At 39.6% G+C, this 27,280-nt stretch overlaps 1 protein-coding gene and 1 long non-coding RNA gene across 2 annotated transcripts in view; one reads left to right on the top strand and one right to left on the bottom strand.

The window, feature by feature from the left end:
* The window catches only part of ZCCHC24 (zinc finger CCHC-type containing 24), a 105,921-nt gene that overhangs the window by 23,097 nt on the left and 55,544 nt on the right, over nucleotides 1–27,280 (bottom strand). The gene's annotated exons all lie outside the window — the stretch shown is intronic.
* On the top strand, nucleotides 807–25,408 carry LOC125692923 (uncharacterized). Its single transcript, XR_007376935.1, has 3 exons — nucleotides 807–859; nucleotides 22,599–22,656; nucleotides 23,511–25,408. It is a non-coding gene; the product is annotated as an uncharacterized LOC125692923 (long non-coding RNA).

Raw genomic sequence — 27,280 nt, 5'->3', positions numbered from 1 at the left:
TTTTTAGTATTTTTTAGTATTAAGTATTAATATTAATACTTATTAAGTATTAATATTAAGTATTAATAATTAAGTATTCATTAATTAATAATTAAGTATCAATATTCAGTATTAATAATTAAGTATTAATAATTAAGTATTTTTTAGTATTTAAGTCTTGTATGTTATATAGAAAATTGAATTTGCATACCAAATCAGGCATGTGAAGAGTTAAAATTGCACTCGCATGCTGGGATGCAATGAGGCACTTCTTTTCAGTGTTACAAGATCATATTCCTCCAAACAGCTTGAGATAAAAGGAAGTGGTTGAAATCTCTCTTTCCCCTTCTCTGATACAAAATTGGCCATGTTGAATTAATTATGAAGAAACTAGGAATGTATTCATTTTAATAGCTTCCTGATGCGTGGACTCTTTTGTCTCTCTTCCTCTGTTGCTTGAAAACATATAACAGCAATACCCTCCTGCTCCTCACTTCCTCCCTCCCCTTTTCCTCTGCTAACATACTATGTTAAATATGCTAACTTTTTTTTCAGTAGTTGAAATCAGTTTTGGAGCAGTAAGAGTCACACCCTTGCTATAATCAAGATTTACTTTTTCTAAGCTAAGGCCAAGACTTGTTCTTGTAGAAGCTGCTTAATGGGTCTACCTTGGATAGCTTCATGTGGGTTTTGGATTTCTCCCAAGGCTAATGTGGCACAGCTGAGGCACTGCTCTAGTGATGAGCTGACATGTCTAGAGATGACTACCTCCTGTCCTTTAAAAAGCAAGGAAGGAGCCATAGTAGCCCCTTTGCTTCTCCTCATAGGTTGTGGGATCCTTCCAGAAGCAAGACAGAGAGGAAGGCTGATGTCACTGGAGGTAATTTTATTTTTATTTAAGTTAGGTGCTTTTGAAGCCCTGCTCAAAATGAGGAAGCTTTATGCTTTGTAAGCGTTCTGAAGTGTGCTTGTGCAAGGCCTTTGCCTGAAGAGAATATTTGGACTGAATTATGCAGTTGCTATGCAGCTGTAGCTCTCCTTTAGATCTTGTAGTGATATTAACTGTCCAGCTAAAGAAAATGGGTGAGCAGACTCTGTGAAGGCTAGATTAGTGTGCTACTACTTGGTAGAAGAAAATTTTCAACACAGGATCTGAACAGGGCATTTTCCCGATTATGTGGTGACCGTATTCAGCTACTTCCTGTTTCGTACTTCAGCTGAGAATGAGACTTTTTTACATAAAACTGCTTGCAGAATGACTGTTACCTTTACTCTCTGTACTGTTTGCGAAAGCTGTGCAGGACTCTTAATTGCATTCTTGGCAACTCCCCTGTTTAGTTCCTTGGCAAACATATTTAGTCCTTATTCTTTATGAAGTACTGTAGCCTAATCTTATAGTAGAGTGGCTTAATGTAGCTTCAGTGTGAATTCACACAGAGAGTAGAAATAGAGTGATTTTAGTAGTTAAGAAAACTGTAGGCATTGATGAGAGGTAGAATTCTCTGCTGTTACAACTGCTGTGTGATTATCCACATCTTTGGGTGCCTTTCTTTTGCATATCTGGAAGCGTTGTGGCTTTCCTCTGTTTGTCTGCAGAGTATTTGGGAGGGGCTTTACTACCACAGGGATTTTAAGAAGTAACCTCACCTTAGAAAACTGCAACCTTTTGCTGGTTCATTAGCAACAAAGTTAGCTGATCTCTAGGGATGTTAGGAGAGATGACTGCTTTTTTCCTCTGAGGCAGAATGATTTGTAGAACTCATATGGTATTAATTACAATACATTATGGAATTAGAATAAATAATGAATTTATTTCAACTGGAAGATTTGCCATCATTCATAAATCTAAAAATAACGTGAACTTTTTCCAGTTTCCAAACAAAACTGTATAATCCTAAAACGTTACCTGTTTTACTTCTAACAAATTTGTATCCCGCAATAAAGGTGAATCTGATATGACAGATAATGAAATATCCTATAGAGAAATTTTAAATAAGCGCATCGAGTTCCCATTCAATTTCCCAAATAATCTCTGTACTGGGCAGTGGCAGAAGGATGAGCACTCTGCTCCCTGCAGGGTGGGCTGGAGTTGCAGGGGAAGGTATTACGCTGGGAGAATACATGGGACAGAGATGAGAAGGAGAACAGAGAATATTTTAATTCAGTACTCTTGAACAATGCGCTATAAAATGAGACTAGTGGTTTTACCACTCAGGAAGCTGCTTACTTTGCTGTGGTTTGTCTTTACACTACTTGTTGTACCCTCTGAACTGATAACACTCTTGTCTTTTCTTGTTCCTTACATATGTGTATGAATCATAACAATGATGGATTTTTTTATTAGTCTGAATTAGAAATGCTTTTGCTCCTGTAAAGTTTTTATCTCTTCAAAACAGCTCTTGGAAAGCAGAGGAAATATTGTTAAGATGATAAGGACAAGTTTCAGTGGAAAGGATGTTTCTAGAAGAACTCTGCCTTCTTCCTTCCTACTGCTCTGAAAGGGACAGACTCTTTTTAACTACCCACCAAATCCTGAAGGATTTGGGACCTGGCTCATGGCATATTCTGTACCTACATAGGAATGGGTGTAGATGAAGTAAGAAAAATCCAGCAGGAGAGCTGGAGTCATGAAGAAAAGATTGTGACCTTGTGGTTAAGGCGCAAGTCTGGGTCTCTGTAAGCCTGGGTTTAATTTCTGGCTTGACTACAGGCTCTTTGCAAGTTTGCAGACAAGTTACTTGATCTTCTTCAATTCTTTCTCTAGAGTACGGACAATACTATAGCATAGTTCATGTTGTATGAGGATATTTAATGCTTGTTGCTACAGCAATGAACAGAAATCTGAGTTACACTAGTCTCGGTTTGGGTTTAGAGCAAGGATTGACATAGGCCTATTACCACTGAACCTGACCTCACACCCTGGGCCAATTTTTTTTAAAAGTTCTGCTCAACAGATGTTTTCTCTTTCATCTGTCTTGTTTTCCCTACAACCAGCTTGGTTAACATAGTCAGAAATGACATTTTTTGTTAACTGCAGGTGAATTTCCTCTGATGCAACAGTATTTAAAAGGTAAACAATAACTACATGGCAGAAGGTAAGGCAAGTTACTACAAGGATTTCTAGCTAGGCAATTCTTCATGCAAAAGATAAAATATGTAACATTTTTAGAAATCTTCCCGTTGCCATAAAAACAATTGGTCTGCACCACATCTAACCTCCCCACCCTAAAGCAGTGCGGTGGAGGCTCCCAGGACGCTAACATGCTGAGCCGGCTGTGGCCTGCCCTTCTCCAAGATGAAATACCATAGCAAGAGTGTCATTGCTTGTAGCTGGAATGGGCCTTCTGCTTGAAATATTAAGAAACAGGGAAAGGAAATAAAGACCATATGAGCAACCACCCTCCCTTTCTCCACTTCAGCCCCCATCCCTCCCCACCATTCTGTCATCCCTAAGATGACATGCAGAAACATCAGTTGAATCTGTTGGCCTGCTTTAAATTACAGCATACTTCTTGAGACTGGAAAAAGACTATGAGTGCCCAAATGTGAAACAAGATTTCAGCTGCTGATGTCTAAACTGCATGAATGTTTACTATGCTTAATAAATAATGTGAAATAGACTTTTCTCTCTTGTTGCAATGTCTTTACTCTAGAAATATTCTGCCCGATTACATGAGCATTTTGCACATAATGAAGTCTTAGCAACCCATCTCTTCATGCCCAGAGTCCATGTGGAAATCTGTACACCTCAAGATCCCACAAATCCCAGCTACCTGACCTACTTTGTGTGCATGACATCACTTGGGTGCCTCATTTGCTTTCTCGTTTGCTTTGAACTCTGCACACATGCTGTTGCATGGGAAGAAGTCCTTGCTTGTGTTTTCTTCTATTGTAGGCTCAGTCTCTCCGTTATGACAGAGCAGGATTTTACTTCAACTTAAAGGAATTGGATAAATCTCAGTTTCAATCATAATGGTTTGCAGAGAAAACTTACAGGCGTAAACATCTACACTTTAGATGACCCAATATACCATATTCTTTGGTGTGAAGATTGTAATTATTCCATAAAAATATGCATCTCTTTATTTCTTCTACCCTTCCCAGTCCATCCTGTTTCTGCAGTTGTATTTGTATTTTCCACTGTACTCCTTCACTGATTTTTTTCACTTTGTGCAAAACTAGCTTGAATCATCCAAAACAGAAATAATATGTGCTGTGCTACCAAACTGCACTAACTGCTGATAAACACTGTTAACCATTCTGTGATGGTCATAGCTGATGTTAGTAGATCTACAAGAACTGTGAGCATTTTAGTGAAAGTATTATGGGTGGGAGCTGGAGCAAATCATTTCCCTCTGCGATATCTGACTTGGTCACATGCAGAAATATGAGAAACCTTGAAAGTGAGGAAGAATGGCCCACAGTCAATATGTATACTGTTAGAATTCTGAGTGTAGCTCCAACTGTGTTTCAAGAACTTTGAGATTAAGATAACTGTTGCTGTTAAATACTTCATCTGGAAAAGTTGTTCTAACCAGAATGTAGTCAAAATAGTGAAACAAAACAGTAACTGATGGGGTTTTCATCCCTATTTCCTTTCACAAAAGTAGATGAAATTTCCGTTATGCTCTTTTGCATTCACTAGCTCTTTGCTTATACCTATACTATTCTATCTTTTACAGGCTTGTATTTCTACACCGTACGATTTTTCGTATATTTAAATGTTTTAATGTCAGACAGTCATGAGGAGCATTTCCTTATCACGAGAACCTGAAATCTCACTTCCTGAAAGTCATTGCTTTCCCGTCTGAGTACAGAGAAGTAGTTGTCACCATAGGAATCTAATGCTGAATCACTCTAATATTGGCAGTGATGTTGGTTATACCCCATATGTTTTGCTAGCACTGACCTCAAGCAGCATCACGAGGATGGGCTGGGAGGTGAGCAGGCCTTCCAAAATAATTATACTTTCTCTTAGCATTGTGGTGTCATTCTCTAAGCAGGTGCTGTTTTTGTTCTCCAAGTAACGTATATCAGAGGTAAAGCTGGTAAGGAGTAGCACAAGTTATTTCACTATGCATGCACAGAATGTTCCTCCCCCCGTTGCTGTCCATTAGATGAGAATAAATTAGTTATTTTTGTTGCTATTTAGAACATTGGTGACCAGCAGCAGAATGTATCTATTTGAAACTCTCATGTCCTCAGAATATGATATCTAAAGTAAGAGCTAATCTTTGTTTCCATTTCCATGTTAGTACTTCAGAATGGAGAAAAAAAATGTTTGTTATTTTGGTGAACAAAAAAAGAACAAGATCCTTGACTACAGTATCTTTTTACTCTTCACCCTTATTTAAAGCAGATAGCAGCGGTAAGAGTGAGAATTCACTACAAGTCTAATTTAAAAACTCTACTTCCTTGTGCATAGTCCCAAGCCCAGTACGTACTCCACTATATTTTATTTCGACTGATTCAGGTGTGAGGAAGTAAACATAATTGGTGCTGATTTTGCTGTGGCTGGCTTGTTGCTAACTGTGCAAAGTAATGTCTTTGGAAGTATGTGGATTTGGTGTGTCTCTGTTATTCCTGATCTATTTCCTCCCTCCCTTTAGACTCACTTCTGTAGTTCAGCAGTGTCTTTAGATAACAGATTAGCAGAAGAGAAAAGGAAAGATAGCACTGTTCAAAGCAAATGCTTTCACCATAGCGCAATTTGTGTCATCCTGAAGTTAAACAATGTTCTGAGGCCATCCCAATTCCTAAAGGAGTAATGGTGGGCTAGACTTTCTGCACCTTCCAGATTTTGACTATAACTTTCATGGACTTCTCATCCTTTCAGATCCAGAAGCAAATCTCACCCTAGCTCCCAGAAAGTAAATACAATTTATTCAAGAAAAAAAAAAAAAAGTATGCATCACAGCACCGGGTGTATCTTTTGGTAGTGAACTCAATGTGCCAGAAACCACATGTGGAGAACAGTTGCAGTGTTCTTCTTCCCTTCATGCTCTAGGAGTATTTTTTTTCCTAAAGTTCTAGTTCTATTTTAAGGATTATCCACATTGCCCTGTTCAGAATATCTGATTCCACTTTTGTCAGAGCAGACAGTTTTAATACCCACAGGCATGTAAAGGGAAAAGCTTGTTATCAAACAATAAAAAGGATTAATACATGCTTTAATAAAAACCTTATGAAACGAGAGGGTCCACCAAAGGACTGTAGGGCACAGAAAGCATGAAAAGGCTTTGTCCTGTGATCAGTACTTTCATGAGAACACGTCTGTTACCAAGGCTATCTTCAAATTCTCTAAAGTGTAATGCAGTCTTCCCAACACAGACAGTAAACAGGCCACTGCAAAACATCTGTACTTGGTACTGTCTCTCTCTATTGTTTGCTCAAGTCTAAGAAACTATTCATTTTTGAAAGGGTATTGTGCAAGAGGAATCTGGTATAAAATGTTTGCCATAGCATTTGTCCTGGAAGGCTACTGGAGAGGTGGGATGAAGATGTGTGGAGGGGAGACAGACAGTTCTTTCTCCTTTTTCTTACTTTTTGCCCTTTATTTCACCCTGATGCTGTTTCCATAGAGAAATGCCAGTCTTAAAATAGAGGGGAAGATCTTGGAGGGGAAGAAAAAATTCCTAAGCATTGAAAAACATTACTAGTATTTCGTCTTATTTTTCATATTAAGGTATTCCTTTCTGTTACATAAAATTATTTCAGCAGTTAATGATAGAAAGGAAAAAAAAACATTATGGAATGACAAAAATAGAAGATGAATAGCAACAAGTGCATCCCACCTGTCTTACTATAAGGTCTCTGAATCTAAGGGTGTTTTCTTCCCCAGCCAAGGAGTGTCATGAAAGCTGTGCTGTTTTGGTAAGTCACAGATTCAGATGTTTGCACAGAGATTGGCACAGCCACAAATGTTTTCTAGTCCCTTGATTTATTTATTTTTCCCAGTCTTTCCAAGGACCAGTTAATTTTATCCTCTCTGTGCGTTGCAGTGGGACGTTCAGTTCAGTTTGTGTCTAGCAAAGAGAGGCTCATTATCTTTTGCAGACTCAAAACAAACCCTTGATTTTAAAATGTGACAAAAACAGAGGCAAGTGCCCCTTTCCGGTGCCTCGGGCTGAGCCAGCACATGGGCTCCTTGCTCCGTGATCCCCAGTGCAGCTGTCCCTTTGTGCACTGGGACACAAGGAGATGGGCTCAGGAAGAAGCAGTCAGGCTGACAGGTGTGCCATGGTACAAGGACTTGGCGGGGTAGGCCTCACGTCTCCACACACATGGGTCTTGTATTTGCTTTCCTCTGTGGCCTCATCATGCAGCCTCCCTTTCTGCACTGTCTCATGGCCAGCTCTGGCCAGAATAATCTCCTTTCTCATTATTCTCTAACACTGGTATTTGTCAAGTTGATGGGAACAATGAGAGCATTCATTTAGTCGGGAGACAGGCAAAAGGGGGTCAGGAAAAAGCCCTTCAAGGGGAAAGAAATAGTTCTGTCAAACTTTGAGCTCCACTGGAGCTCCGTTTGTCTTGAGGTTTGACTGGGTGGGAGACAGACTGCCTTGCACTGGCTATGTCTTCATCTGGGGTCACAGGGCAAACTCAGGTTTTATTGTTTAGGTTTTATTTTATAGGTTTTGTTTTTTAGCTGCATCTTTAATCATAGAGCCCTCCTGTTCAGCTGTGTTCCTTCATGCTTTGCATAATTAAAGTTCTAAGAAAGGGGTTTTACCTACATGCTTGTTTATACACATATGCAGTTATTCTAATATCAGAGACTTCAATCTCCTCCCCAACACCCAGTAATACGTGGCCCTTGCTGGTAGTGAGGGACAGCTTGAGTTCTAACAACAGTACCAATGAGAGGTCTCAAGATAAAGTAAGGAAAGTGTGTTCTTCCTGAACATCCTAGTAATTGCTGTGGGATGGTGAGGATCAGTAGAAATTTGCCTGGAAACAAATATGTTAACTTAATGCCTAAAGAAGGCCTCTAGCCCTGTTTTACAGTTTGCTCTCAAACAGTTAGCAGACTTCTCACAAATAGCACTCGCTCTTTGGCACTTGTTGAATGTAAATAGATAGCTAAAGATATCAGTGTGTTTTTAAGGGTATTTCACATTATTGAAAATAGATCCAATGATTTTATAAATGTTGTGTTACCTACAAGCTGAGAATGAGCATTGAGCTCACTTAAAAATCACTCTAAGCAGCACCGCGTGCAGGGACAGTTAACCATGGGGCATTCATGTCACAAATACCGCTGCAGTGGAGACCTGGAAAGGTTTAATAGTTTCAGATAATCCTATCTTTTGTCTTTGCACTCTAATGAGGCTGTGTTAAAGTGCTGCCATATCTTGCTGCAGAAGTATTGTGTTTTAGAGGGAAGTTAAATGAATTTTGTGGGCCATTAATAACAGCCTGTGCGGTTTGCCGCTTGCTCCAATTCCAAAGCATTCAATACAGAGTAAATCTATTGGTATGAAAACGCAGCTACCTCTGGGATTGAGAGCAGTGCTAATTTGTGCTTTGCATTTTGTCAGCTCTTCATAATAAGAAATCATTTATCTAAAAAAAAACACCACTGACGTATACTCAGTATCTATGATCTTCAGGAAGATAAGCTGTTTCTAATACCTATTGTGTTAATCACAATAAGATTTGAATCAGTTTTGAGAAGCTGAGACAGCGTTATCGTAATTCATAGTTATTATAAATATAAAAGATTAGCAGTAATAAGAAAAGGATATAGAAAGATAAGGATGTTTTCATCACGCATTTAGCTTCCATGCACAAACAGCAAGAGGAAGAGTATACTGTTTACACTTAACACAATGTGTACAGTTCATTCTGCAAGCATAGGGAATTTTTCTTACCATGGTGAATGGTGCAGTTCAATCTGATACAACACTATTGCTGGGTAGATCCTGAGAGAAACTTTACTTAGATAGCTTCATATAACTTTTAGAGAGCACACAAAAACTGACAGAGAAGACTCAGAGATGGTGGGATTGTGGCTCAGATGACCACTTCTGGGTTGACATAGCTGATGTTGGAGGAGAAACTGTATTCTAAGCAATACCAGTTATCATGCAAGAATAGTTGCAAGTCTATGTATGTTGTATTAATTCCTTGCTTTTTCTGTGTTTCAGTTATTGTGTAATGGGTGAAATCGTTGTGGGAATAGCAAGCCTAAATGCATTAAAACTTCGGAGAAATTTAAATGTTTAAGAGCAGCCTACAGAGTTTACTTCATTTGCTGTCATTGATAATAAAGCCGTAACATTTTCCTTACTGTAGATATGTGAAAACATCCCAGGGCAACTAAGCACACTGAATCCTTGTTATTCTCTTTAAGTTTATGATCCAATAGCTTATGCAGCATCCAAGGGTCAATGTGTGTTAACCGAGAATAGGTGGAACTTATTATGCCTGTCTTATTGTTTCTCACAGGATTTATCCAGGTTATTTAACACACTGTTCTATTACATAAACATGTAAAGCTTAAAACGTGTATTTTCTGTAAATAGGAGTGGGTAGGGAAGTCCAAAAGAACTAACCCAAACATGTCTGTAAATGAGTGTCTAAGCCAGGATTGTCCCCCAGTTAATTTATATCTGTTCCACCCTGCCATTATTGCCAGATTAGTTATCGTTTGCGACTAAACTTGTCAAGCTAGAAGTGGCTTCAGGAAAAAAAATAACAAATCAAAACACCAAAAACAAACAAACAAAAACAACTTTGATGCAAGAAAGCTGTAACCACACAAGGACTATCTTTCAGTTCTCTTATGAAACAGATGTTTCATTGCTCCATATAGAGGAAATTGAGATCAGCTGATTACCTCACAGATTGGCCTGAAAAAGTGAGCATGTAACTTGCAGCCAGTAACTGTGAGAAGAGTTTTAGAAGTGAGCTGTTTTACTTGGGAAAGGGGCAGTGGTGAATAACCAGCTTGGAGTGGTACTTGGCAAGAAGGTTCTGATGACAATATGTTTTTGAAGGCACCGTGAAACAAATACATGTTCTGAAAAAGGAGATATGCGCAACAAATTCCAGGGCAGGAGAACAGCTGCAGAAATGTTTTATGTCTTTGTTTGATCTCCAAATTTAAACTGAGCTGCTTTGTTTCACGGTGCCTGCAAACAACAGAGTTTCTTCTAATGCCACAATTCATGCGTGTCTGTGGAAAAGCTGCAACTATTTGCAGCCATCTGAGTGTGTAGGTGGATGTGTATTTAACAGGTCTTTAATCGAAGAGAAGAAGGTATTTAAAATAATTAGTTGGGATTTTAAAGTGGTAGGTGAAGAAAGGCTCAGCATGCTGGACACTGTCATGCGTGGTGTGTAAAGCAGCAGAAGATGGAGAGCTAGGAGAGCTGATGTCTGATACCCACATCCAACTGTCACTAGGACAACTTGCAAATATGTCTGTCTAGGGTTCAGGTCCTGTTGCATCATCAGGTATGCATGCATGATGCAGGAGTGGGTGCTGTTGCCCTGGTGCTGCTGGTTTGCAGGCTGTAGGAGGCATGCTGCTTAGAGTGCAGGTGTGTATAGGTTCTGCTCAGGTGGTTGAGGGCCATTGTAGGCCTTGAGGACTGTTAAAAAAAACTGTGTGGTTTTCTGAGCAACGTGTGCATAACTTGCATAATTTTGCAGCTCTCTGCATAGGATGCTTCTCTGGAAAATGTTATCATTGGTCATATTCACTGGAATCTCTTGGGGGACTTTGAAGGATGCATTCAACATTGTGTAAGAAGAACAGTTCTGAAAATGTGAGGCAGTGTTGTTAAGCAAAGCCAGTTTTGTAAACTTGAAGAAGACATTGCTTTCAACCAGAACTGCTGAGTGGGGTGGTTTAGGATTTGCAGCCCCCACCCTTTTTCTCTCCTCAAGTAATTAGCTCAGCTAAAGTGGGTTATAGTACGGGTGTTTAAATAAAAGCAAAAAGTAGTGCCCTCTGCTATGGATTAACAAAGAACAGAACTAAAATGGCACACGGAGCTCCTGCCAGGCAGCAAGAGGTTTTTAGAGGGCAGTTCCAAATGTCCCCTGGAAGCAGTGCTAGAGATGCCTGGGCTGCAGCCAGCAGCGCCCAAGTCGTGCACGGAACAGCTGGCAGGAGCAGGGCTGGGAGGGTGGGGAGCGCAGTGCTCCCGCAGCTGGGGAAAGGTCATTGCTGTGTGCTCTGGTGGATAGGAAGGACAAAAGGGAAGAGCTGAACCTTCCCAGAAAAAGGGCATGTAAATAAAGGGTGGGGAATTACTTTTTTTCTGTCCAGGAAATAGAGTAACTCCTCACAAACATGTTTAACCAAATAAATAAAAATCTTTGGAGCACAGAGTTTTGCATGATTTGAGTATGGTAATTATTTTCTTGCCATTCGGGTAGAGATTAATATCCCCATAAGCAAAGGATATATTCACTCTCTTAAATGATGACAGCTGAACAGACCTGTCTACTGAAAGCAAGGTAGTTTGCAGAAGTATTGAGCACCCCACGTGCACTGACTTTCTGTGGTGTCCCTGAGATTCCTGGACAGTGCAGTACCATGGCACAGCACATAATAGGAGGAAAGGGCCTGTTACCCTTTTGGCCAGTATGAAGATCAACTTCCCCAAGCGCATTTGCTTTCTGCACTCCAAACTACTGGACATGTAAACATGTTACAGAAAACAAAGCAGCTGGCTGAACCCAGGTTAAGGAAAGGTAGTTCAGGTGGCACCAGCTAAATCAAGGCCCTTAATCCCTACCAATCCTGGTCCTTGACTACAGAAGCAGTGATCTGAACACTGTTTTCTCCCATATTGCATGTAATTTCTCCAGCTACTTTGTTTTTGTGGTTCTTCCTGCTCACACTGCAATTTCTGCTAACGATCAGATTTCGGAAGGAATATTCTAAAAGTCTGCATTGCAGACCATATGTCTGATGAAAAAATACTGTAGACAGTGGAAATTTAGTCAAATGAATGAAAATATAAAAGATCATATGTTTTATACTGAGGAAGAGAAGGTCCAAATTGCTGATGGGCATTAAAGACAGGTATGGACTGGGAGCCCTATCTCCTCTTAGTGGAACAATGAGAGCAATAAAATCAGTGCTTTCAACCTTGCCTATATGCGCGTCTTTCTTGATCAGCTCTCTTTCAAGAAACAGGAGAGTGAATAAGTTGAGATGGCCATCAGATAGTTTACGCTTATTAGTAATTTATTAACAGAATTCTCTACTCTTTCTTTTTTTCCCTGCTATGGCACTCATGCTCTTCCTTACTCTTTTTTCTTCTTTCTTCTGAGCTCCCCAGATCAAAAAAGACAGGGTCTGCAGCATCTCCCCTATGAGGAAAGGCTGAGTAACATGGATCTATTCAGTCCAGGGAAAAAGAGACTGAGGGGAGATCTGATGGGTGTTTGTAAATATCTAAAGGGAGGTGGGAGGCAAACGGATGAGGCCAGGCTCTTCTTGGTGGTGCGTAGCAAGGAGTAATGGCCTAAAACTTGAACGTAGAAAGTTCCATACAAACATGAAGAACTTCTTTGTTGTGAGAGTGACAGAGCATTGCAAGACGTTGCCCAGAGAGGTTGCGGAGTCTCCTGTGGAGATATTGAAGACCTGTCTGAATGCGACCCATTGTAGGGTACCTGCTCTATCAGAGATGTGGACTCAATGATCTCTTGTTGTTCCTTCCAACCCTGGCAATTCTGTGTTTCTTCAGGATCTTAATGTTTGAAGATTTCAAAAGAAAAGAATGTACAAGTGTAAAATGTTAGTCACTGCTCTGCACAGAAAAACAACAGTGTTTTGTGTGTTATCACTACACAACGCTTTTTTTCTGCAGTTATTCCTCTCCACCCTGACTGCTAGCTCCTTTTAGTTACATTATGATAAACAGACTTCTCTCTGTGGGGCTCAGTGGTTAGTAATAACTCAACCCCATGAGGCAGAATTATAACTTTATAGTCCATGTGATCTGTCATAAGTGGTGATATGTAGGACTGCTCTTTAAGTAGTTGCAGGAAATGCAGCTTACAGGCCTATTTTTTTAAACCTATTGTAGAAACAGACACACAAACTGTAACAATTAATGAAAAACTCTTAGAAATTTGACTGTGTAGACTTGCAAATGATTCTTGAACTCAAAATTGCACCAGTAAACTGTTTTCAATTAATGATTTATTAGTTCCATTTAACATTGAACAGAAGATCCCAGCTGAGTGTAGAAATTCTAGTAGATGGGAAAATATTGCACATGGGTTTTGGATTCTTCTGAATTTCAAACCTAAAATGAGTGTAGATTTTAGCTTTGTTCATAATAATAACCTGCAGGGAACTTGAAATTTTGCCTTTTTATCTCTCTTACAACATCAATAGCAATCATTTTCCCAGACTTGACCAAAAAAAAGCACTGCAGTATTCATGACTGATTGAAAAAGAAGTTGCCCCATATGGGGATCAAAGGCTGACATTAACCCTTATTAATCATATCACTAATACATATTAAAAGACCACAGGAGCTGAAGTGTTCTCCAGTAAGTCCTGATTAAAAGAGAGCAAGAAGTTATACATCCAACAGATATACAAAAACTGGAAGAAAGTATCCTATTAAATCTGTTATCTCAGCACTGGGACCAAAGCACTTTCACACAGTATGTTATGACCTATCATCATTTAACAATTTCTTCCATGCTTCTTCAGTGGAAGTTTTGTTTTAGACATGATTTTTCATTTTTAAATAAATTGTAAATATATATGCTTCACTATGCATTTACTTGCAACCAAGCACAGAATGTACATGCCTTGTGCACATGGATGTTTGTGGTCATCCTTAATTCCTGAGCACCTTTAATTCTAAAGTTAGGATCCCCCCCACCTCCCTGCCTTCTGCTCCTGCCTCTTAAAAGCGGTTTCTGCCCTCAAGGACAAGTGCTACTGAGATAGTTTGTGAACTGTACAGTGTAACTGTAGGCACTATTAGGTAATACAGCGGTGGAAAAGCTTGAAGATGAGAACCTGATGGACCAAATACTCAAAAGATGCTTAGAATGCTCCAAGAACTCAATGCAAGTATCTTTAGGATCTTGTCTGTGATCCACCCCGTACCTTCTAATTTGTGGATGGATGTAGAAGACAATGTCACTCTTGAATTTCTAGGGACACTAATTGTGCTATATTCTTGAAATAGCACAATCTTCCTGAAAGATGGAGTCATTCTACTCAGGTAGACAGTATTGCACTCTATGTCTGATATTGATGAGTGAAGAGGTGAGGAGGATATAAGCAAAGGCTTGATGATCTTCTGCAAAAAGGGGCTGAACCAGAGTATTTGGAGAGAGGAAGTAAAATACTGCTTGATAATTATGACAAGTTAGTCTCTGGGAGGAATGCTGTAATAGTCATATAAGCAACTAAATTTGAGCATTGTTGAGATTGCACTAGTACTAAAACTTTTTCCAAAACTCTGCTTTGGTTGCCAGCATCAGCTTCTGCTCTAGTTCAGCTTCAAGCAGCTGTTTTTCATCCATGAATTCAATTCACTGCGTTGAGCTTGGACTCACTGTATTGTAGTGATGCAGTTGCAGGCAGTAAAAACTAGCCAGTGTTGTGTGTCACATACACATATTGCTAACGTTTAAATGCAACTGTCCAACCTAGTAAATGCGACCATACAGACACTAATTCTTGTGGGATGACATAGAAATGATTCAGGGAAGGGAAATACTATTTCTGTTCAAAAAGCTATTCTAACAAGTCACTCTGTTTGCCTGCTACCTTTTTTTTTTTTTGGTGCAACAGCTGTATCTCATGGCCAGTAGTGTCAAATACTAAAGAGGTGCAGGATGAAGGGAATGGATGTGTTCTCTCTTCATTGCCAGAAGGAGGTCATCCGTCAGTGCCATTACAGTGGTTTCATTTGTGTTCTGGCTTGCATCCAGGCTGTGCTGGGACTGCTTCAGTTAGCTAAGTAGACTCCCTTAGCTCTTCTAAGATGTATATTCCTTGCCACAGGCAAAGCATTCCTGCAAAGAACTGTATTTTTATCTATGCTTTTGTGAATATCTGTCAGCCAGACAAGAAGCTCAATAAGGGAAACACAGGGAAACTAGGCTGATTTGAACACAGGCTGTACAATTAACCAATCTTTTAATAACTATTAGAAGATTTAGGTATGTTCCACACTGTTTAAGTTGCTCGTGCATTGTCTTAACCCTCCCCTACATCTGCTTCCGCCTTCTCAGTGTCAGCCTAATCAATTCTACAGACATTTGGGATCAACAACATCTGGCAAAAAAGGCAATAAAGCTTCCCTAGTATTACTGTGAAGCTAGAGGCCAGATCTGGGATTTTTTAAAACATGTTTTTACTACTGGCCACAAAATGGCTTAATGCCTAGATCTTGCAGTAGGAGTTCCTCCAGTAAACCCATTTAATGATTCATCCTCATCTCTCTTAAAAGAAACGTAAGTATACAATGCAATTGTATGCAATACACTCCCTGCATTTCACTCAAAGTGGAGGAACAAGATCCCACCAATTGCAGTTATCCATCTCATTAGTTTTAGGCTTAACAGCATACCTTTCACCAGCTTGCAGGTAACATTGTAAAGTATTCTATTTATTGAGCCTGTCTAAGCATGCTCCTTGCTTATTTGTCTTCTATGCTTGACATTGTCATCTTTCATGATTATTGTTGATGTCTGCAGCTCAGAGCAGATACACATGTATTTTACTATAATTTTCTAACATTTCTCTTGTATTAGTTGGATTGTCTTTGAATCTATGGTCACAGCTATGAACGGAGAAGTTTTCTGCATAGGTCCAAAGAGGAGAAAAAAAGAAAAATTCTCTACTGCTCTTTGAAGAAGGAAATAAATTGGCAGGGTCCTAAGTAGAAATTTCTACTAATTTCTCACTAACCTTAGTAAGAGCTTCCTGTGCTGTTGGTGAGACTTTGACAATCAGCCTCTGGGGACAAGTTGTGCCAGTCCGCACGGCAGCTTCTTCACACTGGGGTGCAGACTGGGACAAAGCAGTCTGCACCATGGGCCTCTTTATCCTCTTGACCATGCTAGTGCTAGCCTTTTCAAACTGATAGAACTGGACAGGTTTTGCTCAGCAGATAAACCACTGCTTGTTTGGAGTCAAAACTGAAAAGCGGAGTGCCAAACTCATGCAGTGCCACTTGTCTGACTGCATGGATAGCTAGAGGGGCTGAACTTTATGGCACCTCCCTGTTTTATTCCCATCTTCTAGCTGTAGCATTGCATTCACATGTACCTATTTTTTCCTGGAAATGAAACTGGAGGTCTAAGAATATGTATTATTATTTATACATGAAATGCATCACTTGTTTTACTTCACTTTGGAGCATTTCCCTCATATTGTCAGTATGCACTAAGGATATTCAGCAAAAGTAACAGTGATATAAAGATGAAGCCCTAAATTTCACTTTCAACAATTTTGGTTAGTATCACCACTCATTGGAAGATGTTAATGAAAGTGAAATGGAGTAAGAGAATATATTTAAATGCAGTGTAGAAATCTTGGCTTGTGTGTAGTCTGTAACACTGGACAAATGCACACAGCTCAAAAATTGTCCGTTGAAATTAAGTCTACGAAGAACAAGAACCTGACAGCCCTGGGAGCAGTGTCTTCAGTGCTGGAACTGGCACGGTTAATCTGGAGTAAAGTTTATTTCACATTGCTGGAAGGAGCAGGCCCCTCAACATCCTTCAGTTTTGAGATGACTTGAGTTCCTTACAATTGCCAACGCAGCACCTGCACTAGACACAAGTTTCTAAAAACTAGGTCATAATCACACGTGCAACTGTTGATTGCACAAAACAGGCAGGCTATAAAGCTGTCCTGTTTTATCTGCTTTAAGTGCTGGCATGCAATGTCAGGAAACCCAGCAAATACAGGACCACCTGTGGAGTCCTTGTTACAGCATGATCCTGTTAAGTTAATACTCTCAAGCCTCTCTGCTGACTAATACAGGCAAACATTACAGCTAGCCAGGGGTTTAATAAGAGGGATGCTTTTACCTAGGGTACATGCCAACCCTAAGATTACTATGGAAAGCAAGCCTAAAAGCAAGCAAGAGGTTAAAAAAGAAAACGTCTGGCTTTTTCAACAGCTGGCTTCCATTGTGAAAGGGTCATGTAGTGCCAAGGAAAACAGAAAATAGGAAGGCACACAGATTTGTTAGTTTGAAGTAATTGACCACATGGTGTCCAATGGTTTGTGTTCTCATGTTCTCTAGAGCGAAGTCCCACGGGAGCTGAGGCAAGGGTTCCAGTTCCTAGCACTCTATTGTTTACCCTGATGGTTTCCAGATGCTGGAGACAAGGACAGTGAAATCTCTGGGATGCTGCCAAAGAATGAAAAAGACTAAAGAAAACACTGGGAATATTTTTTCATTTTATTTTTAAAGAGACAGCTCTTCTTTTCACTAAGATTATCTTAATTTATGATTTCCCTGCTCTCAAATACGCATGTACGTGCTTTTTCTTTCCCGTTCTTCCCTCTCTGTTTCTCTTTTTGTATGTAAACAGCTCTGCAACACAATTAATGAAGGGATAGTAATATTGACATATATTTTCCATTGTCATCCTTAGCTCATTTAGCTGCAACACTGAGGATGTACAAAAATGATTAGAAAACCCCAGCAAAAACTCCATAGAAGGCACATCACCAAGAGAGTGTTAGCAGTGATGGGAAAGCCTCAGAAGGCTGTGAGTTCAAGTTTGCTTTGGCATGGCTGTAAGAAATTTGCAGAATTCTACAAAGCCTTTCCAAACATCAGAACCACTGAAATTAGGGAAGGGGAGTGGGGAGCAAGGCCAGGAGAGCAGCAGGCACTTTCATCAGCAAGGCCAGAGCACAGAAAAGACCAGGGGAATGTTAAATTCTGAGGAGAGTCCTCCTGGTAATTAATTTAGTAATCTCAGTAAGATGAGGTCCAAGAACAGGACTTTCCTTGTGCCGGAAGGTGTTTGGAGACTGGTCTTCCAGTCAAGCCTGGCTGCCAATGCTCTGAGTTGCAGTGAGCTTCTGCATTGCACTTATGTGTGCGTATGCACTTGTGGTTGGACAGAGGCTGTGGATATCAAGGAAATGTTGTCTGGGTTCCATGTTAGCAATATCAGGTCATACCTCTTATTTTGCAGTAAAGAAGAACCTCAGGATATATGCTGCAGCTGTGTATTTGCTGCATTGTTTGTATCCCCTGAAAGGGATGGTAAGTGTAAAGGAAGGAGTGTCTGTAGGAAAACAACTCCTTTAAAGTAGACTTTGTGTAGATGTTATCTTGCTAATGCAAGACCTTAGGAAAACCAGTCCTTCACAGAGAAGGTCCTGAAACAGTGTAAAAGCTTGATTCTGAATTCAGTGGTAAGTTAACATTCCACCCAAAACATTGTTCAATACACCTTGCTGTTCAAAACAGAAGGCAAAATCTACTGGCCAGCTTTCAGTCTCTTTGATACTGCCATTCTCTGCTTATTCAGACTCTTCCAAAGAACCTTTTATGAGAACTAAGGATACTGAGATCTGATGTTCTGGGCTGAAGCTTTGAAACTGCACACTGTGTTTCTTTTTTCTAAATCCTGTTTTCTGAACATACTGAAATGGACCTTCCATCTCTTTCCATTCTGATTTGTTATTATCTGGATGTAAGGTTAATACAAATACTTTGTTCAGAGACGAGTATTTGCTTGTTTCTCGTGCATTTCATAGATTTTAATGCTAGAAGAAGTGGAGAATCTCTATAACAGAAACTACTGTATTTCTTTTTGTAATACCTACAGTAGAAAGAATTTCTCTTTCCTTTCTCTTACTGCATGTGTTAACAACAGCACAGTGGAGCTGAATCCTGATGACAATAAAATAAGAAGTGGTTTAAGAATACTATTTCTCAGCAGATATTATAAGCAGGACTTCCAACATGAGAGATACTTTGGCAAATGACACGGGGGACATGTCTACGTGTTGGCATGTGGGCACCCAGTCATTTTGCGAGTCAAACAGGCTGTGCTGATGGAAACCTCAGTGCTCACGCTTTGTAAATCTACTGACAAATAGGCTAAGGCACTTGATGAGTAAGTTTATACCTCTATCTGTCTGTTGAGTGATAAAATCATTAACTGTCCTATTTTGTCGCAGAGCTGTGGTCCTTCCCAGCTCTGCAGTTAGATCAGAGCAGGCCATGTGCTTGAGCAGTACACCTTCCTTTTGGATTCTACTGTGGTGAGGTATGGCACCAAGCTTCTCCTTTTCCGTTTTCCCTCCATTTTTTAAAATAATGAAATCTAAGCTGCATTTGAAAACAAAAGAATCCCTGTGATCCTCTAACTGATTCCTTTCCTTATATCCAAATGAAATGCAATAAATGAACTGCAAGTCTATTTCTCTCTCCGTAACTGTGAAGAAGTGTTAGGATTGAGATTACCTAGTATCTCTATTGTGTCCTGATGGAACCTATTAACAGAACCACTCAGGGCATTCTCAATCAAGATGTTGTTTTACAGGGCCAACAGTGGCTGCCAGAGATGGTACCAAAGCAAGCCATGGGGCAACCAGTACTGCCACCCCAGAGACTTGCTGCCCTGGGGTGCTGAGGGCCAGAGGAGCATCCTTTGGCACCTCTTTCTGCCCTTGCTTCTCTGAAGCGTAGTCTGGGGGGACTATTGAGACAAAGCCCAGCTGACAAACAGTGGTATTATGATGTACTAACCAAGTGGCAGCACTAGCTTGTAATTCATTTGTGTTGGAAACATCACAAGTGACTGAACTATGCGTGCTTCTTGTTTTGGGTGGAGCTGGTGAATAATGTGCCTGTCAGATGCTGAGCTAAAATCTTTACATTTCCATGCCTTGCTTTCTAACTTGAAAGATGCAGACAAAATCAAAATGACTTACTGTCAAATGAGAACATGAATATTGAAAGGCTTGCAACCCTGCAGAGAGACTCCATCAGTTTCAGTGTACCTTGCCTCTCTAGTTTTCTGTCTTAGTGAACGACTGCATAGCTGGAACTTGTTCTTAGTCTGCTTGCAGAGACAAAAACGTGCTGGAGGACAAAGCTTAAAAGGATATTTAATGTGTGATGATTTTTCTTATTTCTTTATGTGACACTGGATTTGGTGAAGATGTTTGAGGGCTAATCCTTAGCTTGTCAAAACAGATGTAACAATAAATGCATCCTGGTGAATTCATAGTGATTGTGAATCTAGCTCCTGTGAGTTTAGTTTCCCTCTTAAACTCAATAGAATAAACTAACTGTACGGAAAGATGTTTGCTGCGGTCCTCTATACAGAAGTATTGCAGTTTTGATTGGCTTTTAGGTACTACGTGAGGAGTATGTTACCAAGTTTTTTGTACCTTCTGCTTTTCCAGGCAACCTGAATTAGAATTTGGAAAGCTTCTCAGAAATTAGTATACTTGGGGCTTCTGGTCTTTGCCAAGCTAGTATGAATATCTAACATGCTGTGTTAAAGCTTAGTGGCAATATGGAAACCTTTCAATTCCATTGCACTTTCAACAGCTGCCAAGCTGGCACTACAGTGTACAAGTTTTGAATCAACCTGGTGTGTTTTTTTCCAGGCAGACTTTTTTCCTTACTGTAAAAACGGATTGCTCTTTTACTCCTATTTTAGAATAACATTTCATTTATGGTTTGTAAAATGTGGCTGGAAGGAGATCTAGGACAAGTGCAGTGCCTTGAAAAAGATGAAATAATTTCTCACTAAGCATGTTTTTCTTATTTATCTATATAAACATTTTTGTTATTGGAAAGATAAGGCATATATTTGCCTTGTCTTTATGTATACTACTGAAACAAGTGAAATTTTTGAATAATGAATATAAGAGAGGGTATCCAGATCTTTATAAGCAGGTAATGCTTTGGAGTGTATCTGGATTTGGATGTTAAGTTTCAGATACCATGGAGAAGTTTTGTTTTCACAAAGTATACCTCATCAATGCATTTTTCAGGTGCTAAAAATTCTAAATTAATATTTTATTTTTTGATCTGCACTCCTACAATTTTTCAAGTGATTAAGAGTAACACAGTGAGAACCAAATTCAGTAAGTAGTGAAAGTGAAAAAAAAAGTGAAGCTAATGTTTTGTTTTGTATTTTTGCCACAGTATTGTAGCTTACACTGTAAACTTATGAGGGTTTGAACTCTATCCTGTGCTCTGAATCAGAACTGGAAATAGAGCTCTGATCAAGTCAAGAAATTTTAAATGGAACATACGTATTTGTTAGGGGACAGAAGTAGAGATAGATGCCTTCAACATTGGTCTGCAACTTCAGCATGCTAAAAATGTGCTTGCTGCAAGCAGCTGATACTCTTCAAATATGTCTGATCTAGCAGATGTCTTAGTTAGGGAGCTATGACCTCGAACACTGGCTTATGTAGAGAGGTTGGCTTCCAGAGAGGAGCTCCCAAAGAGACAGTCAGAGAGAGAAAATAAGGAAGGAAAATGATTTTATTTGTTGCATCCGGTTAACCGGTAACAAAACAAACAGAAAAACAAACTCAATTATATCCTGGATTTCAAGAGCTTCAATTCTAAACTTGGTTTGACCCGGTTACTTTGGGCTGTCTTTAGAAAATGAAATGCTGCCTTTCCTCCTAGGTTTAAAAACTGTTTCCGGCCTGGGATTTATGGCTAGTGGTGGGCCTCAAAGGACCGCATAATGTTCAGTGACTAAAGCAGATATAGCTGCAAACACAACCCAAAAAAGAAGATTATCAATAGATTTCTACAGTGTTTCTTTCTATCTCATGTAGAGGATCCCAAGGAGTTTTCTCCCCTCTTTTTTTTCCTTGTTTCAGCTTAGTGAATCGTGTTTGGGGACTGCATGTTGTGGTCAAAATGTCAACAGTTAAAATGCATACATTTCTAAGCTGCTTGCATGGCTCTAAAATATTCTACACTGAGATATTATCTTGTTCTCATCCAAAATATAGAAGTTGGCTATTTCTGCTGGAACTATTTAATGCTTTTTGAGGCTCATGCCTAAAATAAGCGCTGTTGGATTCTGGCAGTGGTTTATATTGTATGCCTTCTGAGCTGTGCGTTTCCTTGTCAGAATGTGTGAACAGATTACGGTACTGGCAAATCATGCTGCTAGTAATCCACAGGCAAATCAGATAAGGGAACACTGAATGGCCCTTGTGGTTTCCAGGCAGGCTTCGCTGGCGGCAGAAAGAGTTTTGCTGCAGAATTCAGTGGGAGTAAGATGCAGCTTCCATAGGGAGGGGCAATGATGTTTTTTCACTCGCAGTCAGTATCTGGTTTGAGGAGTACTGAATATAAGGCATTACAAGATAAGAAACATTAACTTATTTCCTAGTTGGACCATTATAGCTGATGGAAAACTTAGAAATTCTATCAACATTTCATATTTATAGTTATTGTATTTTCCTTGAAGCACTGTTCACATATAACTTTGAATTCCTAACTCTTCTATGTCCTCGCACATTGGAATAGATCCGGGAGAAGAGTTGAAGCCTTGCAGCTCTTCCACAGATCTATGCCTGTAATCTTGTTAGCACTTTACTTGTATCTTTCTTTCATTCTCTTTTTGAATGCATTCTTTATCATTTCCAGCAAGCCCATTTCCAAAAAAACCCACTGTTACTCAGAAGACAGTTTTCATCTTCTTATGGTAGGTTCTTTTCTACCTACATTTTTTTTTTTTTAATATAAAGAACAAAATATGGCTGAAGGAAAACTTGCTTTAAGGAAACAAAACTTGACAGGGCTAAAACAGGACTTGAAGGGAAGATGATTTAATTCCACTATGACACTTGGGATGGGTCGTTGCCCTCCTTATTTCTCTCTTTCTTGTGGACCACTGATCGATTTAATAGGAATATGGTAAGGCAAACTAAGTTCATTATTTTAAACTTAGTATAGGAATGTGAGTCAAATAGAATAAAAGAAAAGTGTAAAGAGATAATTAAAAGGAATAATGGATTAATTTCCATTACTGTACAAGAAAAACTCTCTTGGAACTGATTAAGGAGAACTGCAGGATATGGCAAAGAATTTTACAAAAGCTGCATCTGGCACTTGATACCTAAAGCTGTAAGCACACGATCATGACAACATGATACAGGTGTTTGTGTGCATTTTCTGTCACAGGTCTAATCACCTAACACAAAATCTTATCCAAACAAGTTCTGAGACCCATATTTTAGTTAGAAAGTACATGAAAAAAAAAAACACAAACACAACAGCGTCATGATATTAGCTAAATTTTAGTGGATCGTGGTCATAGGTCTCTGACAGCAAACGTGATTTGATAGAATCTGAACTGCTTTTTTCTTAGAGAAAAGAAAAATATTCTTATCTCAACCCTGTTTCATTTCTCTCTGTGAGCTATGTATGTGGGGAAAAGTTCAGACCTTGTTACTTTTCCTAACACTCAGACTATTTTAGATCAGACAAAAGAGAAAAGAGTCACTGCTGAATGAGACTCTGTTTCCATTACTTAAGATGCTTCTCATTTTGCTGTAGAAATACGTGTGAAAGAAAAAGAAGCAGCTGCGCCAAAGAGCCCAGCAACCCAGAAGTTTCCTGTCCTATTCTTTCCTATGGAGAAAGCTGGGATTTGGAAGCTCTCAAGACAAACATGCATCTATATTCCCGTATAAGACTACAGCACAGCTGCCAAGATTGCAAGATACCACAGAATCTGTAGTTGCCTCTGAGACCAACTGTGCTAGGAATGGATAATCCTGCCTTTTATTTATAAATAAAAATATATTTTTAAAAAATTCCCTGTTATCCATTAAAGTCAAATGTGTGCTAGGATAAACAGAAGTGAAAATGGTTAATTCCTAGGGCCTAGGACTATTTCATCTGGATGGGATTTTGTGACAGTTTTTCCTATAGCGCCTTATAATTCTTGTTCACATGCACCAGAAACACCGTGAGAAACAAGCACTGACTGGTTATGGGTGGACGTGTTTTTCTTTCTGGGATGCGCACTATAGAGTTGCATAAAACTGGAAATAAACAGCTGTCTATCACTCGGAACAAAGATGCTGAGTTCACTTCAGATGCAATTAAAATCAGGGCTGAAATACTGCTTGTGGTCAACGGTTCTAGGAAAGCTATAATGTTACTGATGTAACGTGGACTTTCCCAGCTGCTGTGGAAGTTAGAGACTGTATACATATAGCTTTGCTCTCATCCAGTTTGAGAACTGACAAATATCCCATTTTTGCCTGCACAGTACCCTGATGCTAACTGTGGGTAGCCTTCTGTTGCAGCCGTTGCTTCTCCTTGGGAGCAATGCTCTCTAGAAACAAGGTTGTACATGAGCCAACCAATTTACTTTCCCCTGTTATCTTAGCTCTTAAGCTATGGAAAGATAACGGTGACTACAGGAAGACTGTTTTAAAGTGATACGTTCCATTTTGCCACGGAGGCTGGGATGCTGCTCTCTGGATATGACAAGGAAGAAAACCTTATATGCATGGTTGACCAGAAGAATTCCTTGAATGTGGCTGAATGTGACTTGCCAAGGAAATAGGTTATTATTTTCTCCTCTCTGCTTCCTCTGATGGCACTTTTTTTCACTATGTGGGAATGGTGAAAATAAAAGACAGTAGAAGAAAGGAATGAAAGTGAAAGATCAAAGCTCTTGATTCAGTCAGACTTAGTGATCACTTTATTAACATTGTGTTTACAATTCAAGGTTTAAAAAAAAAAGTCGAAGTGCAGATTTGTAAGCATGCTTGCTGGATACGTTGATGTAATCTGAGTTATTCTATTGTGACCTGCTGCTGATATTTCTACATGAGAACAACCCATTGTCACCAGTAGGGTCCAGTTCAACAACCACCTCCTGGGGAGAAGTGGGATTAAATATCACCCTATTAATATCTGATGCTTGTCTTTATAGGTTTTTGTTGGCAATAGAAGTGTAGCGTTTGGGTTTCTAGAGTATACATAGCTTGATAGAAGATTGCTCAGATTCTGCAATGCAGCAGCACTCCTTCAGAAGTCAGCTAGGTTTTTTACAGAGGGAAAAATAACTTTATGGTCCAATCTCACAGTTGGTTTTAAGCAACTTGACCTGTAGTCAAATTGAAATTTCCCTCCAAGTTTAAGGAAAATCTTCAGAGGCAGAAGGATGTTGCTTTAAATTCATGTCTTTAAAAATGTTTTTATGTTTTGTCACTTACTGTAAGCTCAGAGCTGTAACCATGTCTTGATATTTGACTCTATTATAAAATTCAGTCATTTTCCCTTAATGGAGTATCTAATAGTTTTTAATGGAATGTCTAACAGTTGTTTATTGGTAAGCAAACATCAGCCTTCACTCATTATTGTGGCAAACATATGCGGGCAGAAGGGCTTACTCTTCCAGTATGAGGCAAAGAATAAAGAACTTTATATTGGCTTGAGAGCATTTGTACTAGTTCAAGTATAACAACAGAAAATCCCTTCTACCACGTCTCCAAGAACCAGGCATGAATCTGATAGAGACATCTGTGCCTGGAAAATGCTATGTGCTGGCCAACTTGTCTATGCAGGGTGAAATATGGGGTAAGTGAAAGTACTTCCCTGGTAAAGCGAGTAGTAGTAAAGCTACACAGAAACAAGAAAGAGGCTTCTCCTCTGCTCAGTGATACCTCCTGCCAAGGCACGCCAGGGTAAGAAAAGAGATGAGCAAAAACATTCTAAGATGAAAGGAAAATAAGAAGGAAAGTGAAGAAAATCGAGTGGTAAGAGAGAGACCACAGAAAGCACCATGGAAAAAAAGATCAAAAAAGATCTATTCTTCAGCAATCAGGTGCTCTTACATTTCTTAGAATATGTTGCTAGCTCACCATGGCAAGTCTGCAAGCCAGTTAGCACCCTGTCTTGAAGTAAATTAGGTGAAATAAAGGGGGAGATCAAGGCATTTTAGTAAGGGCAAAACTGATCTAATTAAGTAAAGGTCTGCAGAGATTTTTCCTTTCATTTTTAAATGACTTTGGTCATAAGGCCAAAAATGGGAAAACAAAGGCTGCTCAGCCTTGCTCTTGTCCCTGAAAAAATCATGGGGTGAGTTCTCCTGGAAACCATTTCTGGGCACATGAAGAAAGTAATGGGGAACAATCAGCGTGGTTTTACTGAAGGTAAATTATGCCTGATTACCTCCTATGATAGAATAACTGGATTTATGGATGCAGAGAGAGCAAGGGCAATTTGCTTTGACTTAGAAAAGCTGTTGATAGCATCTTTCACAGCACTCTTGTATTGGAATTAGGATGATATTGTCTGGATAATGCGGTTAGAAAAAAACAGGTCAGATGACTGAGCCCAAGGGAAGTGGTTTGAGGGTCATACTCTACATGGATGGCATTAATGAGTGGGATGACACGTATTTGTCCTTGAGCTTCTTTACCAGTGATGTGGCTGAGATGATGGAGAGCTTGCTTATAAGTCTGCAGGTGATGCCCAGCTTGTGGGAGCAGTCAGTCTGCTCAAGGGCAGGGCTGCTGTTCAGAGATTGGATGGAGGAATGCGCGGATGGGACTGAATGAAACTCAGTAGGGACAAAGATGAAGTCCTGACCCACAGCAGAAGAGGCCCTGCCAAAGAGAAGGGCTGGGCATTGACCAGCCATGGAGCAGCTCTGTGGGAAGGAAGCCATTTGCCATTCCATGCTCCCTGTCCCCATCCCCCACTCTACTTTTTCCCAGCTTGATTTCCACGCTGTCTCAAAAATGTTACAGGAGATTAAAGCAATCTAGAGATAGGTAGCAATAAAAAGTAGAGATGCAGAAGACTGTTATGAAGGCCAAATAAATTTCAGAACTCTTTAGACACATTAAGTGAATACACAGCAGAAGTGTAGAGTGGGTAAGCTGGAAGTTCTCCTAGCTCTCTTTCACAGAAGATGATGTTAAATCAGAAAAAGATTTTAAAGAAATACATCTTATGCAACTGTCCAATCTTTAGCACTCACTGAAACCAAGAACGAAACAGCATTCAAAACCCAAATTAGGAGTTTATTAACAAGAGTGAGAATGGTGAGTTAGGCATGGTAAAAACTCTCCTGCAATTAATAAAGACCATTATTCCTGAGGACATGTGACAAATACAACTCATAAAATGTATCTTTGTCACACTGTTTTAAGATTTTACATCCATTAAAAGCATCTTTGAATACTCGTTGAATTATCTGGACTGTCATTGCCCTTTACTAGGAGTGATCTATTTTTTTTAGGCTGCTCCTTTCAGTGCTTAAGTAGTCTGAGTAAAGGTGCTGGATATGGACAGGCTTCTGG

This window comes from Lagopus muta, chromosome 5 (assembly GCF_023343835.1).
Source record: "Lagopus muta isolate bLagMut1 chromosome 5, bLagMut1 primary, whole genome shotgun sequence".
Lineage (NCBI taxonomy): Eukaryota > Metazoa > Chordata > Aves > Galliformes > Phasianidae > Lagopus > Lagopus muta.
Note: the sequence above shows the minus strand (reverse complement) of the source record. Positions and strands in the feature narration are given on the sequence as shown.